The sequence below is a fragment of the Panthera pardus genome, unplaced genomic scaffold (genome assembly GCF_024362965.1).
Source record: "Panthera pardus isolate Hobbes unplaced genomic scaffold, ASM2436296v1 HiC_scaffold_24, whole genome shotgun sequence".
Taxonomy (NCBI): Eukaryota; Metazoa; Chordata; class Mammalia; order Carnivora; family Felidae; genus Panthera; species Panthera pardus.
Window position 1 is genome coordinate 18,240,342 of NW_026526810.1, and position 16,409 is coordinate 18,256,750.

Genomic DNA, 16,409 nt, shown 5'->3' on the forward strand with positions numbered 1-16,409 from the left:
GCCCAGTTTTCTTCCTACTTTACTGGCTGCACCTTTTCAGACTTTTCTGATAATTCCTCTTCTTCATTCTGACCTTTTCAAACTGGAGATTTCCAAGCTCAGTCCATGGACCACTTCTCTCTCACTCTTGACATGATCTCTTCCATTGTTCTGGTATTAAATGCCATACATATGTTAATGAATCTGAATTATACCTTCAGCTCAGTCCTCTTTCCTGAGCTCCAGATCCAATACCCAGGGTGATGATTAAAAAAAAAAAAAAAAAAAAAAAGTTGGGGCGCCTGGGTGGCTCAGTCAGTTAAGCGTCCGACTTTGGCTCAGGTCATGATCTCACGGTTCGTGGGTTGGAGCCCCGCATCAGGCTCTGTACTGACAGCTCAGAGCCCGGACCCTGTTTCAGATTCTGTGTCTCCCTCTCTCTATGCCCCTCCCCAACTCATGTTCTGTCTCCCTCTGTCTCAAACATAAATAAACATTAAAAAAAAATTAAAAAAATTAAGGGCACCTAGGTGGCTCAGTCAGTTAAGCGTCCCACTCTTGATTTTGGCTCAGGTCACAATCTCATGGTTTGTAAGATTAAGCCCTGCATCTGGCTCTGCACCGATAGTGTGGAGCCTGCTTGGGATTCTGCCTCTCTCCCTCTCTTTCTGCCCCTCCCCTGCTCTCTCTCTCTCTCTCAAAATAAATAAATAAATAAAAACATTTTTTAAAAAGATCATGTTGACCATACTCAAAACCTTCCAATGCCTCTTGATTCCATTCAGAGTAAAAGCTAAAGTCCTTACAGTGACTGACAAGGTCATATCTGTCTTAGCCCCTTATAGATCTCCAAAATCTCCTGTTTGTCTTTACCTGGCTCCCTGGGTTCCAGCCATTTGAGCCTCCTTAATGTTCCTTAAACACAGTGAGCACTCTTGGTTACAGAGCCTTTGTGCAGCTTGGGCACCCATCCTGCTGATGTTCATATGGACAAATCCCTTGACTTCCTCAAGTCCTTCCTCAATATTCCCTTCCAATGAGACCCAACCTGGACCAAAGTATTTTTTTTTTTGACCAGCCTATTTAAATATGCTTGTCCCCATGTTCTGAGAACCCTGAACACATTACACTGCCTACATTTTTCCTTAGCCCTTGTCTACTAATATACTCTATTTACTATTACTGTCTGCCTATTCTATGCTAAAATATAACCTTCATGAAGGTAGAAATGGTTTTCATTTGTTTTATTCAGTGATGTTTCACAAGTACCCAGAATACTGTCTGGCATATGATGGACACTTAACTGACATCCACTGAATGAATGAGTGAATTGATGAATGAGTTCCAAGACATAAAACAAACTGTTAAAATGTATCAGAAAGAACATCATTTAGAAATCTTGGCATAAAGGGAGGGTAGGATTGGATCTATAAAGCTACTGTCACACACATGGACAGGTCAACTTGTTGGTTCACAAACCTCCCTACTCCATGCAACTCCTGATACTACATACCCAGGAGCCTATCTCTTACTCACCCTCAGTAGGAAAACAGAGGAATTTTTGGAGAAGAAGCTTAAAAAAATCATAATTTTCTATTATGTTTTAAAGATTTATTTTTAGTTCTACTTGGATAATAAGGAAAGAATTTTTGTGCTCTTCAACATATTTGAACATTTGAATATATTATTTTCTTATAAATAATTGACACCCCTTTAACCAGTGATGACAAAATCTTATTCCACAGTTGAGAGAGAAAGAGCGCCCAAATCTAAATGCTTTTTTAACATTTGTACCTAATCTAATCTAGTCTAATCTAATCTAAATTGTAATGAAGTAATCAAGCAATACATATAAATAACTATTATCAGATGCCTTCCTATTTATTTCCATAAAAGGAAGAGCTTAAGTTACTTAGAAGGCTCAATATTCTGAATACTGGGGTCACCCTAATGAGGGAAAGGGGCACACAATTGGAGGTTGAAAATGACAGTGGTAAATGTGTAAATTTAGACAAAAATCATAGCCATGCTTGGTTATCTTTGACAGAGTTTTTACAGACTTTGCCTAGGAACAGAGAACAGGTGGCACTGAATCAGAGATGTGCCCTGTGTCAGTCTTTCAAGGGTGCTCCAGGCCTTCAAGCACAGGAGGATGAGGATCTTGCTATAGACTGAATGCTTGTGTCCAAGCAAAATTTTTTATGATAAATCCTAATCCTCAGCGTGATGGTATTTGGAAGTGAGGTCTTTGAGCACTGGTAGCTCATGAAAGAGAAACCAGCATAAAGGAGATTTGTGACCTTATAAAGGAGATTCCAGAAAGCTAGCTGGCTTCTTCCAACATGTGAGGTCATAATGAAAAGATGGCTGTCTATGAACAAGGAAGCAGGCTCTCAGCAGACGCTGAGTCTTCCAGTGCCTTGATTTTAGAATTCTTTGACTCCAGAACTGTGAGATATTAATGTGTACTATTTATAAGCCATTCAGTTTATGATTTTCTGTTGTAACAGCCTGAATGGATTAAGATAGACCCATGGGTGTTGCTGCCACCACCTTTAGGCATGCTACCTCTGTTTCCCTCTACTATCTACTATGTCTTTTAAAAAAATAGATCATTTTTTATATTGAGAGGAATAATTAACCAAGTATTATTGTTCTTAAAATAAAAATTAATTAATTCTTTGATCAAATGATAAGAGTTTGGTAAACTGCTTCAGCTCAGCCTGACTATAGCACCAGAAGGAACAGCTTGTGTAAATACAGTTCTCTCTGCTGAGTGGAGTGAATTTCCTACTTAATTTTCAACCCTTTCTATTGGCTATTTTTCCAGAAATAATTCCATTTTGTGCCTATTTTGACGACTTATGATGATACCTACTTATAAAAATACTCACCATTCATAATTCTTCATATCATCTGTGCCCAAGTACACGTATAGGCACATGAAACAGACTGAATCTAAGGGTCTGAGAAGAAAGTGGGCTTACAGAAAAATTGTTTTACAAAATCTCTTCCTTGGTTTAATAATGTATTTATTTAGGTGCCAGCCAAAATTGCAAAGATCGTGACATATTCTGATTGATATTTTATGGGTTAACACATTGGTCATTTACTTTAAGAATAAATCATAGAAGTCTTCTCCCCTCAGTTAAGATACTAAATTAGACACAAACTTGACTGTAACAAGTCACAGAGGGAAGGGATATCAAGAAATACATACCATTTTCCCCAAAATTTCCTCATGACATTGAATATAAATGTCTTTCTCATTTACATTGCTGGGGTTAATACTGTTGGTCACATGTCTTACAGTAATTTCAAGTCCATAGAAAAACAAAACAAAACAAAACAAAACAAAACAAAAACTTTGCCTAAAATTTCATATGTTAGAAAATTGCATATTTTTTGTTAATTGTCAATTCACTGGACTATTAAATCCACTTTAGTCTGTATTTTGTGGAGTGATCTAAAGAAACTGTGAAATTATCTCATGTTGTTAACAGGAGGGGCAGCTTAAACTTATAAACAACTTGTTAGCACAGGTTTTAAACCTTTAAATATTCTTTTGGTATGAATCATGTTTCAAAGCCTGTCTTCCATATTATTTCTAAATGTACAAAAACAGAATCAATTGGTTACTGGAGCCAGCTTCATAAACTCAGCCCTCAGTATTTTCTTCCCTTAGTTTATCAATTTCTTCAGGCTGGGTGACAAGAATATCCCCATCCCCTGTTCTTGTCCAAAAGGAAATGGAGTACTACAGATGCATTCCAAGGTATTTGGAAACCTCATTCTAACATAAGGATCATTCCTCCTATTGGAGAGAACACTGCGGAACCACAGATGGTTCAGGAACAAGCAACTGGGCCAAGTTTTAACATTTTAGTGTTGCCACATTGGGTTTTGTTTCCTACTAATAATGCAGCCAAGTATCTTGAAGCTCTTGCCCCTAACAGGAGGCTGCTTCTCAGTGGTCCTTACTCAGGGATTAGGATCCTATTTTTTTCCTTCATTAGATGGATATTAAGTCAATACACTGCCTAATAATATTTGGCCCAAACATATCATTCCTTATTTTTAACTTGGACAACTTATAGCTCCAGGAAACATAAATAATTGAAACACACTTTATATTTTATCAGTTTCTCACAACACTTTTATGAAGTGGGGTAATGTTACTGAGATATCATTGCAAATGAAATGATGGGTGATATGTTTCCTTTTCACATAATGAACTGCAAAATAAGGTCACCAAGGGAAAATCTGGAATCCATTAGAATTTTTCTTTTAAAACTAATCATTATCATTTACAAGGAAATAATAAATCACCTTAAATTGAATGTAGCCTGCATTTATGTCTATAGAGTAGTAAGTGCAGAAGAGAGTTGGTCCCCCAGTGACCCAGGAGAGGGAAGGTCAAATCTTCTGCCTGTACCCATATTGTAAGAAGCTGAAAGAAATCCTGGAATCTTATGGGATTCTAGCTCATACTTTCTAAGGTATGTATTTTTTTTTACATCATGAATTGCAAAGGGAGATCTGTGGAAAGTCTCAGATCCTAGTCAGGTGAGCCACAGCAGTAGAGGCCATGACTCACTGGCTAAGGTGATGTTTATTTGCTTTGTGCTGTGCCACTTTCTCAGCTCCTCTGGGTCCTTTTCTTCCAAATTGAAAGCAGTCCCTAAAAATGAGAAATAAAGTAATAGGAAAAGTCATTTCTTTAAGGACTAGGTTACTAAAAGAGCCTGAGTTTCTGTTCCTGGCATTTTCCTCTTGCCTAGCCTAGCCTACTGCCATTGGTGTGCCACTTTGTTTACTGGAGTGGACAAAATGCATCTTCCTTTACAGTTGAGCTGTTGAATGCCAGCTATGTTGTGTGCTAAGGCTCTGTCCAGCCTCATTTGTCTAATATTGGAGCTGCTAAATCTGTAAGGACACAGCATGAAGCAGAAAGTGCACATTCAAATAAGAATTTCCTGAGTGCACACTCTGATGGTCCGGCATGGCAGGTTCCCAGGAGAGAGGAGAGAAGCACAAGGATGGGCTCTGACTTCCCCTTTAACCCCTTTCTCCTAAGTCAGAATGAGTAGCAGTGGGATAGTGAAGAAGTACAAATAAGTAATCTGAATTACTTCTGAACTTGTGCCAGCATGTCTATACAATCCTTTAATCAACACCAGTTTCCTAGTCATTTAAGTAGCTTCATTTATTGCTTCATTCTAGAAGTACATCTGGGAACTTTCCAAACATACAGACTCTAAGCATTCTAACAGCTAAGTCAAGATAAGTCCCAGTAAGTGGCTCTTCAGTTGTGGGTTTATGTGATGGTGAACTTTGTCTTTTCTTTGGTGACAAGTTTACTAAGAACAGACCACTACAACTCCTCTGGTTCTATCTTTGTGGTTCAGATAGAGAAGCATTAAAATAACTGAAGATATGTCACAGCCTTTCTGTCTAAAATATCTTTAGATGGCATGTCCTCAGTTGTAAATCTATTTCTTGCAAAAGGAACTCCTGGGTTGGAAATTTTCCCATACTTTTACATTAAGGCTTTCTTTGAAATATTAGAAATTATCTCCAATTCTAACTCTGTCTATTTTATTGACAGAGACATGGAAAAGTGAGGGATATGGAGAAAAAATAATTGCATGCTAAATTCCCAGTCTTCTAGGAAAAGCATAATGAAATGTGTTGCTATTAGATAAATTAATAGATTATTATAATATTTTTTTCTAAGGAAGTTGGTCATACCTGAATCTTGTTCCAGATAAACCACTTGTATCTTCCTGATCTCCAGTAAAAGTGAATATACAGAATATATTCAGCAGAGCAAGGCAAATAACATGTGAATCTTTGACCCCAATTGAGGCTGGCTCTTGAGGACATCATTGTACCCTAGTGTTGGTGGGCTCAAGAGGTTATTATTGACCTGATCCCACAGCTGATCTTTATGATGAGTTATTTGTTCCAAAGTCATAGGCCCTGGGAGCTGTTTGCCAGGTGGTGTGTATGACATTATTGCCACTACAGGCAAAACAAAACAAACAAACAAAAAAACAAAAAAAAAAAACTTGGTGAAGAGGAATACTATACTGATACCTTAAAATCTTGATGTCTTTCATTCACTGGGGCTGATTCAGTGATAGCTTAAATTCTTCGGATTGTACAGGTGGTGAAGACAGAATGTAGCCTGTCAAAAAGCAGATTTATTGACTGTGGATGCAGAAAATGCAGGGTTTTAGTTGATGGGTAACTGAAAGCAGGGGCTCCATACCTCTTGCCTGGCTCATCTCCTTCTACATTTTCTTTGAAAGTGAGGCATGGTGCTTACACATTTGTGTTAACTTCCTTACAAGTCACTGCCAAAGAGGAAAGGATGTACATGTTTCCTGGCTTCCATTTAGAAATCCTAGGGGCACTTTTAATAGGGCCAACTTGAGTCCTTCCAGCAATTATTGTGGCCAGGGAGATGAAAGACAGTGATGGATCTGTCAGATTTTGATACTGTCATTTCCAAGGGTTAAGGTCAGCTGTCAGTGTACATATGGACTCAGGGGTTAGATGCTGTACTGAGAGCAATTGCTGATGTTGGTCTGGCACCTTAACCTCTGTTTACAGCCATTGTCCAGGATGTAATGAATTAGATCACTATTTTTTGCCTTGGGTGAACTAAGTGTAGTGAGAGAGGAATGGAGGACTCAAAATAAAGCTTTTCTTTTTCCTCCTTCCTTCCTTCTTTCCTTTTTTTTTCTTTAATAGGGAAAATTCACATATTTCTAATTCTCTTTGGCAGAGATTTTAAGAGCATATTTGAGGTGTGAAGAGTTTGGAAATAAGGCAGCATTGAGGTTCCCTTGTACTTCTCTGCCTTACTGGTTCTGATAGTGCGTCCTGAGGTTTCACTAGTATGCTTTTATCAGTACACAATGCTACATGTACTTTTATTTTCCCCAGTGACAATTGGGAAATTTGCAATTTGGTATTTACAAACAAAAGTTGCTTCACAGAGCTAGAACAAACAATCCTAAAATTTGTTTGGAACCGCAAAAGATCCTGAATAGCCAAAGCAATTCTGAAAAAGAAAAACAAAACTGGAAGCATCATGATTCCAGATTCCAAGCTATATTACAATGCTGTAGTCATCAAGACAGTATGGTACTGGCACAAAAATAGATAGATACATAGATCAATGGAACAGAATAGAAAACCCAGAAAAGGACCCACAACAATATGGTCAACTTATCTTCAATAAAGAAGGAAAGAATATCTAATGAAAAAAAGGTACTCTCTTCAACAAATGATGCTGAGAAAGCTAGGCAATGAATGCAGAAGAATGAAACACATCAAAGAAGGCAAAGGGAACAAAAGCAAACATGAACTATTGGGGCTTCATCAAGAAAAAAAGCTTCTGCACAGCAAAGAAAACAATCCACAAAACTAAAAGGCAGCCTACAGAATGTGAGAAAATATTTGCAAATGATATATCTGATAAAAAATTAGTATCCAAAATTTATAAAGAACTTACCAAACTCAACACCCAAAAAACAAATAATCCAGTGAAGAAATGGGTAGAAAACATGAATAGACACATTTCCAAAGGAGACATCCAGACTCCTGGTGAACTGGTGAAGCCACTTTGGAAAACTGTGGTGGAGGTTCCTCCAAAAGTTAAAAATAGAACTACCCTATGATCCCACAATTGCACTACTAGTTATTTACCCAAAGGATGCAAAAATAATGATTCTAAGGGTTAAATGCTCCTCAGTGTTTAGAGCACCATTATTAACAATAGCCAAACTATGGACACAGCCCAAATGTCCATCGACTGATGAATGGACAAAAAAGATGTGGTATGTATGTACAATGGAATATTGCTCACCCATCCAAAAGAAAGAAATCTTGCCACTTGCAATGACATGGATGGAGCTAGAATGTATTATGCTAAGCAAAATATGTCAATCAGAGAAAGAAAATACTGCATGATTTCACTAATAGGTAGAATTTAAGAAACAGATGAATATATGGGAAGGAAGAGAAAAAGAGAAGAGGGGGAAACAAACCACAAGGGACTTTTAACCATAGAGAACAAACTGAGGGTTGATGGAGGGAGGTGGGTGGGAAATGGACTAGATGGGTGATGGGTACTAAGGAGGGTACCTATAATGAACACTCGGTGGTGTATCTAATTGATAAATCACTGAATTCTACTCCTGAAACCAATACTGCTGTATATGTTAACTAAAATTCAATTTAAAAAAAGATTTCTTTGATACTAATTTTTTTTTTAATGAAAACAAAAGTTTTTATTTGATTACCTCTTGGTATGAACCACAAGCAACAAAGCTGAGGGCTCTTTTTGTTTCTGCTTTTTTTTTTCTTTTTCACTCTCTACTCAGACTGAATTAAAAATTTAATTTTAGTTAAGAACTGTTAAAACTAGAAGGCTCAGAAATGTCACAGGTCACACTTAAGTGACAGTGACAGCACTAGAATCAGGATCTTCTGGCTCTCAATTCAGTATCATGTACAGCTTTGCTGTATCATCAAGCCTTGTGACTTATCCATGCAAAGTTTAACATTATAATTAAAAAAAAAAACAAAATAAGGTCTATATACTAAATATTTAATGATTTGTATGATAGTTTCAGTGTGTGGCAAATGGACACAATGAATAAGCAATTTATATAGATTCTTATTATTCATAATATTGCTATGTACCCAAACCAAACATTTCTTTTTTTCTTTAATATATGAAATTTATTGTCAAATTGGTTTCCATACAACACCCAGTGCTCATCCCAAAAGGTGCCCTCCTCAATACCCATCACCCACCCTCCCCTCCCTCCCAACCCCCATCAACCCTCAGTTTGTTCTCAGTTTTTAACAGTCTCTTATGCTTTGACTCTCTCCCACTCTAACCTCTTTTTTTTTTTTCTTCCCCTCCCCCATGGGTTTCTGTTAAGTTTCTCAGGATCCACATAAGAGTGAAACCATATGGTATCTGTCTTTCTCTGTATGGCTTATTTCACTTAGCATCACACTCTCCAGTTCCATCCACATTGCTACAAAAGGCCATATTTCATTCTTTCTCATTGCCACATAGTATTCCATTGTGTACATAAACCACAATTTCTTTATCCATTCATCAGTTGATGGACATTTAGGCTCTTTCCATAATTTGGCTATTGTTGAGAGTGCTGCTATAAACATTGGGGTACAAGTGCCCCTATGCATCAGTACTCCTGTATCCCTTGGATAAATTCTTAGCAGTGCTATTGCTGGGTCATAGGGTAGGTCTCTTTTTAATTTTCTGAGGAACCTCCACACTGCTTTCCAGAGCGGCTGCACCAATTTGCATTCCCACCAACAGTGCAAGAGGGTTCCCGTTTCTCCACATCCTCTCCAGCATCTATAGTCTCCTGATTTCTTCATTTTGGCCACTCTGACTGGCGCGAGGTGATATCTGAGTGTGGTTTTGATTTGTATTTCCCTGATAAGGAGCGACGTTGAACATCTTTTCATGTGCCTGTTGGCCATCCGGATGTCTTCTTTAGAGAAGTGTCTATTCATGTTTTCTGCCCAATTCTTCACTGGGTTATTTGTTTTTCGGGTGTGGAGTTTGGTGAGCTCTTTATAGATTTTGGATACTAGCCCTTTGTCCGATATGTCATTTGCAAATATCTTTTCCCATTCCGTTGGTTGCCTTTTAGTTTCTAACATCATATTAGCTTCCTATTCCTGCTGTAACAAATTGCCACACAAATAGTGGCTTAAAAGAAGATGAATCTATTCATTCTGGAGGTCAGAAGCCCTAAAATGAAGGCATTGTTGGGCCTGCCTTCCTTCTGGAGGCTCTAGGAAAGAATACATTCTTTGTCTTTTCCAGGGTCTAAAGGTTACTCACATTCCTAGGTTTATGGTCCCAAATCACTCCAAATCATGTTTTGATCACATCTCCTCCTTGATCTGGACTCCCCCACTTCTTTCTGTAATTTATAAGGACTTTTGTGATTAGATTGGGCTCCCTAGATAATCCAGAATAATTATCCCAAGATCCTTAACCATATCTATAAAATTCTTTTCCATGTAAGTTAAAATAGTCATGGATTCCAGGCATTAGTACTTAGACATCTTTGGGGACTGTTATTTTGCATACCACAAGGATCATTTAGGAATAAACAGAGAAATCTGAAAAAAGAAGCTCCAATGTCCCTCAGAATTTCTGGGTGTGTAACCCATATTTTAACAGGAAGGTCCCATGCAGAACACCCAGGTAGTGAGAATCCTCCCCTTCCCTGACTCACTCAAGCCAATTAGTCTATGGGGTGGGGTTTTCAGTGGGGGTTTTCAAGAGAGACAAGGATGTGTGGAAAGGGAGTTCTTTTAAGTGTGCAGACAAGCTGAAGATCTGCTGCCTGGGGCTCTGTATAAACTAAGGAGAATGAGAACACATTCCTCATGAGGGACAGGAGGACAGAATTGTTGGAAGAAGGATGGACTTGCTGTGAGGTTATTATCTCAAAGATAAAGGAAGACTTTGCTATTGCTTCCTTTTCATTATTGAGCACTTTTTTTCTCTTTTTTTATGTCTCATTATTTTATTATTATGGCAGAACATTTATTATCAGGTGGCCACAGTTAAAATAGGCTATGTTCCTCAGGTTGTTCATGCAAGCAGAAATATATGCCCCCACTACTGGCCAGGTGGGCTGGGAGAACTGCTAAGGATACCCAGAGGGTTAGCCTGAAGCTGAAGCAGGGGGCAGGCTCTGCACCCCTCACATTTCTTATGCTTCCCTGATTGGTATACAATCAAAACACAATGACAGGAATAAAATCTCTGTCTTTAGGGACGGCTAATGTCTTTAATGGTTACTCACATTAAATAAGCATTTGTAAGTAGGACTATGTCCAAAGTATTGCTGAATAACTCCAGGTGTATCAATTCATTTCTCCAGTGGAATCAGAAAGCAGGCATCAGTCTGTCCCCAAATGGATAGCAAGTCAGGGAGTTCCCTAGAGACTGGATCAAGAGTCTTTCCCATGGTGAGGGCCGCATAGGTGGCTCAGTTGGTTAAGCGTCTGACTCTGGATTTCAGCTGAGATGATGATCTCATGGTTTGTGAGATTGATTCCCATGTTGGGCTCTGCACTGACAGCACTGAGCTTGCTTAGGATTCTCTCTCTCTTTCTGCCCCCTTCTCTAAATAAATAAATAAATATTGAAAAAAATATTAAAAGCAAAAGAGTCTTTCCCATGGTGAACAGGAAGTCAAGTAAATGAAGTGAAACATGAATATTCTCTTAAGAGATGAACAAACAGGGGCTCTCTGGGTCCTAGGGCATTATGACAGGTGTCTATGCAATAGGTTCAAAGTCAGACTATATCTCTTAAATAATAAAGACCTGCGGATTATCAGATCAAGACTCCAGTATGTATTTGAGCCCTGTAATAAACTAGTCATATCCTGAATCCACACTCAGCTAAGCAGCCTCCAACTTCACCTCCCTTGAGATTGTTCCTGAAGTAGTCCTGTGCACATGAGGGCTTTGACTTTATTGGACATCATGAAATCAGCTTTCTTGAAAGCCTGGGTAAAGTCCTAGGTTTGGGATGCTATTCTGGGAGAGTGAGGGTATCATTTGGTCAGTGCTGTTGTGTGCTCACCTCTGAGCAATGCATATTTGTTTCCTGTCTTTACATATATTTTAAAAGAATCTCCATTTTTATCCATACATCCAGAAAGACTTGTATGGAACATAGGACAGGGAGATGCCACCTAACTGACCACCTGCTTCTCAGTAATGCATTGTGTGTCAGAGTTCCAGGGTATTCCAGAGGCTGAACTGGATGCCTCAGGGTCTTGCAGCAATGAAGCAGCTGCAGAGCCAGTACCTGTATTTCAGATAGACTATTGTAACCTGATGGTTTCTCCACTTGTCATACTGAACATCACCCTCAGATCCATCCATCCACACACCACTTTATTGTGTTGCTCACTGTAGAGGAAAGCCCAGTGTAGAAGCTTGCTGACAAGCCTGATGTCTGCTGCTGCCTTGGCCCTGTGGGAAGTTTGCCTTGGTGGCTTTTCATGGCCCTTTAGAAACCACTTTGCCATTAATCCCTCCCTCTCTTATCTCATATGCTCATGTTACATTCTGGCAGTTCAAAATCCCCACCTTTTCTGATCCAGGTTTGTGTTTCAATTGCAAAATGTCCACAGCCTCATCCAGTCCTGTGTCCTCAACATACTATAGTACCTGGGGCCTGATCAAGGTAGGTCATTTCTGAAAATGAGCTGAAACTTACTAAGTTGGTGTTTTAATTTCCTGAAAAAGATACTGGCTGAGTTGAAGAAGCATCCAGTATAATTCAAAGATTCGACATTTCAACAACGTGGCACAGTTTGTCTCCCATACCTTTTTAGGGAAAGCAGACCAGGTGCGTGGTGTAGGTAGAGGGGAGAGAGTGACTGTCTGGGTGAGTGGAGTATGGGAATGGTGCAGAAGCACATTTCCCTCACTTAGTTGTGTTCAGCAAATGAGCAGGTGCAAAGTTATTTTTAATTGAGTTCTACCCCAGGGGCCTACAGTGAACTGAAGCTGTCTGTTGTGACCAGCTTTCTGCACATTCAGAGCTACTCATGGACCCCACAAGGAAACTTTTCAGTTCATCAACTGTGTCATCTATAAAGATAGAAAGCATTATAGAAAAAAAAATACTAATCACTCTAAAACAGTCCTCAAAAGAGCACAGAGATAAAACCCAATATTTCTGGTTGACAACTGGTTAATGCAATAATTGCACTCTGCAATAGAACTTTCCATGGTGATGGAATGTTCTATATCTGCTCTGTTATTGAGCACTTGAATTGTGGATTGTGTGATTAGGGAACTAAATTTTTTATTTAATTTAATTTTAGTTTAAGTAGCCAGATGTGGCTGGTGGCTATTATACTGTAGAGTGCCAGGGTAGTGTGGTTTGGATTATGCCAATAAAATCTATGCTAATAGCTACAAAATTGAATGTAATTACTTAAGAATAATTACATTATTCTTACTACTCTTACTTACTCTTACTTACTTACTACTACATACTCTTGCTAATCTGCTGTATATTTGGGATGTCCTATTATTTCTAATAAAAAAATGAGTGTAATAGGACTTGATATTTTTTACCACTTTAATAAAATGCTTTTCATTTTGTGCTTATATTTGGATAAGTAAAGAAGATTATAGCTGTAAACTATATTTTAAGCTAGTATAACTTCCAATGGAGAAAAAATAACTGTCTTTTTCCATACATGAGGTTAATGAAACACTATTATGCCTTTTACACTTATTTGAGGAGATTTTGATTGCTAAAATAAAGAGAAAGAAAAGGATTTTAAAAATGTTGTGTTTGTATATCATTTCAAAAATAGAAACTTTGGGAGGAGAAAAAATTATCAATTACAATTACTTCTAGTAGCATGGAAGTTAAGAATACCCACTGGAAGTGTTTTATTCTATCAGGCTGTTGCTGAAATTTGTATTTCCCTAGCAACAAAGCAGTAGATAGGTTTTTCCTTCCAAGATAATTAGGCATGTACTGACACACAACCACATTTTATGCTATTCCACACAGTGAAATAACAACAACTAACATTTATTTAGTACTTGCTAAGAGTCAGGCACTATTCTTTGCAATTTACATGTATTAACTCTTTTTAACCTTATTACTGTTATTATTCACATTTTATGGTTGGATAAAGAGAGAAGTTGGGTAAGTTTCCCAAGGTTACAAAGTAGTAAACAAAGAGGTCTCTAATTTTGTGATTTTATTCACAGGTTAACATAGATATTTAGTTTCTACGACTTGATTATAATTGTACTAAGCCATGACGATGTAAAACCGAAGAAAACATTTTTTTTTTTTTCCATACTCCTGGTCTATTCACAGATATAGTTAAGTAAACCAAAAGATAAAATATATTGTAAAAGAAGTGGTTAACAATGTTACATTTTTGCAGTTACATCTCCTACTCCCATGCACCTTTGTTTTTTCCTTTTGTTGCAATCTGGTTCCTTCCGCTTATAGATCTGTCTGTGGGGACTGTTGACTAGTAAAGTCTGGGGCAGATGCATACTTGAACAGAGCTATTTACATGTGGCCTAAAATCAGAAGGATCATCATCACCTGAAAACTGGCTAGAAAATTCAAGTTCCCAGACCCCCTCCCAGTGATATTCAAATAGATGATGAGGGTGAGGTGCCTTTTGGGTCTGGCTTCTTTCACTTAGCAAAATGCATTTAAAGTTCATTTCTTAAAATGTTTATTTATTTTGAGAGAGAGAAAAATATAGAGAGTGAACCAGGAGGGGCAGAGAGAGAGAAGGAGACAGAGAATCTCAAGAAGGCTCTGCAGCTGTCAGCACAGAGCGCTGCAACATGGGGCTCAAACTCGTGAACCATGAGATCATGACCTGAGCCAAAACCAAGAGTCTGACGCTTAACTGATTGAGCCACCCAGGCACCCCAAGATTCATCCATGTTCTTAAGTGAATCAGTAGCCCATTACTATTTATTGCTGAGCATTATTACATTTTATGACTATTTGGCAGTTTGTTTATCCATTACAAGTGAAAGGGTATCTTGCCTATTTATAGTTCCAGCTATTATGAAAAAAAAAGCTGTCATAAACATTTGCATACAGGATTTTGTTGAGCAAAGTCTTTCAATTCACTTGGATAAACACCCAGGAGTAGGATTGCTTGATTTTTTAATAAGTGTATGGTTTTATTTTATAACAAGCAGTTTTCCAAATTGGCGGTCTCATTTTGCATTTCCACCAGTGATGAATGAGATTTCCTGGTGTCCTGCATCATTGCAAATATTTGGTATTGTCCTTGTTTGTTTGTTTTGCCCTTCTAATAGGTATTTAGTGGTATGTCTGAGCCAAACAGGGGCCTCATGCATAATTAATGTCTTAAAAAAATGGAATATTGTAATCCATAAACATGATATGCCTCTTCATTTAGAACTAAAAAAAAAACCCACAAACAAAAACCTTTATTTTCTTTTATCAGTGTTTTGCAGTTTTCAGCATACAGCTCCTGCACTTTTTCTGTTAGATTTGTACCTGTGTGTTTTTTTCTGTATGTGTGCTTATGTGCATGCAGTGGAAATGACTACTAGAAATGCCTGTTTTTTTATTTTGTTTTATATTTATTTTTTTATCATTTCAAGTCCCGATTGTCATTGTTGCCACAGATTTACTTAGGAATACAGACAACTTTTGTATTTTGATCATGTATAAAGATGAACTTGCTAAACTATTAGTTATAAACTGATTTTGTAGATTCTTTTGAATTTTCTATGTAAATCATGTTGCCTGGGAATTGAGATTTTTTTTTTTTCTTCTTCTTCTCCTCCAACTCCCCTGATTCATTGGTTGTGACTATCAGGACAAGGTTGTTCCTGATGCTGAAGAGTGGGTGGAGATATTGCCTCCTTTACCATTAAGCATGATTAAGCTGTAGGGTTTCTTCTGTGAATACTATTTATCAGGTTAAGAAGATTTGGTTTAATTGCATTTGCTTAGAGTTTTTATCAATAAATGGATATTGAATTTTAATGCTTTTTCTGTATCAATTGAGAAGATCATATGGTTTTTCTAGTTAGTCTGTTAATCTAGTGAATTATATTGATTGATTTTCAAATATTGAGCCAGTCTTGCATTCTGGCATGAGCCCTACATGGCAGTGATATGTTATCCTTTTTATATATTCTGTATTCAATTTCCTAATAACACTTTATTGAAGATTTTTACATCTATGATCATGCGGGATTTTGGTCTTTTGTTTTTCTTCTTGTTATTTTTGTGTCCAGTTTTGGGATTAGGGTAATATTAGCCTTATAAAATAGGTTGGGAGGTGTTTTCTATATTCTAGAAAAGATTATGTAGAATATATATTGTCTCTTTCTTGAATGCTTGGAAGAATTTGTTAGTGAACTCATATGGACCTGAAGTTTTCGTTTTGTTTTGTTTTTTTCCCTTTAGGAAGAGAAGCACATATTTAACTGAAAATTCAATTAGAAAATAGATATAGAGCTATTCATATTATTTTTTTAGTAAGTTTTGATAAATTTTTGTCTTTGAAGAATTAGTACATTTTGTCTTATTTATTGAATTTAGGGCCATAGAATTTATTAAGTTTATTGAACTTAAGGCCTGTTTATCCTGTTAATATCTATGAAGTCAGTATATATGTCTAGTTTTTCATTTCTAATATTGGAAGTGTGTTTTTCTTTTTCCCCTGTCAGACTGGCTAGAGTTTCATCAATTTTTAAAATTTTTTAAAGAAGCAGCTTTTAGTTTCATTGCTTTTCTACATTTATGTTTCACTTTTACTGATTTCTGCTCACATATTTTTATAATTTGTTTCATT

The 16,409-nt window shown here is 37.4% G+C and overlaps 1 long non-coding RNA gene across 1 annotated transcript in view; it reads left to right on the plus strand.

The window, feature by feature from the left end:
- The first annotated feature begins 2,354 nt into the window (after nucleotides 1-2,354).
- Nucleotides 2,355-16,409, plus strand: part of LOC109258146 (uncharacterized) — a 41,443-nt gene continuing 27,388 nt past the window's right edge. Inside the window, exon 1 of the long non-coding RNA XR_002076208.2 lies at nucleotides 2,355-2,429. This is a non-coding gene — a long non-coding RNA (uncharacterized LOC109258146). The remainder of the gene's footprint in view (nucleotides 2,430-16,409) is intronic.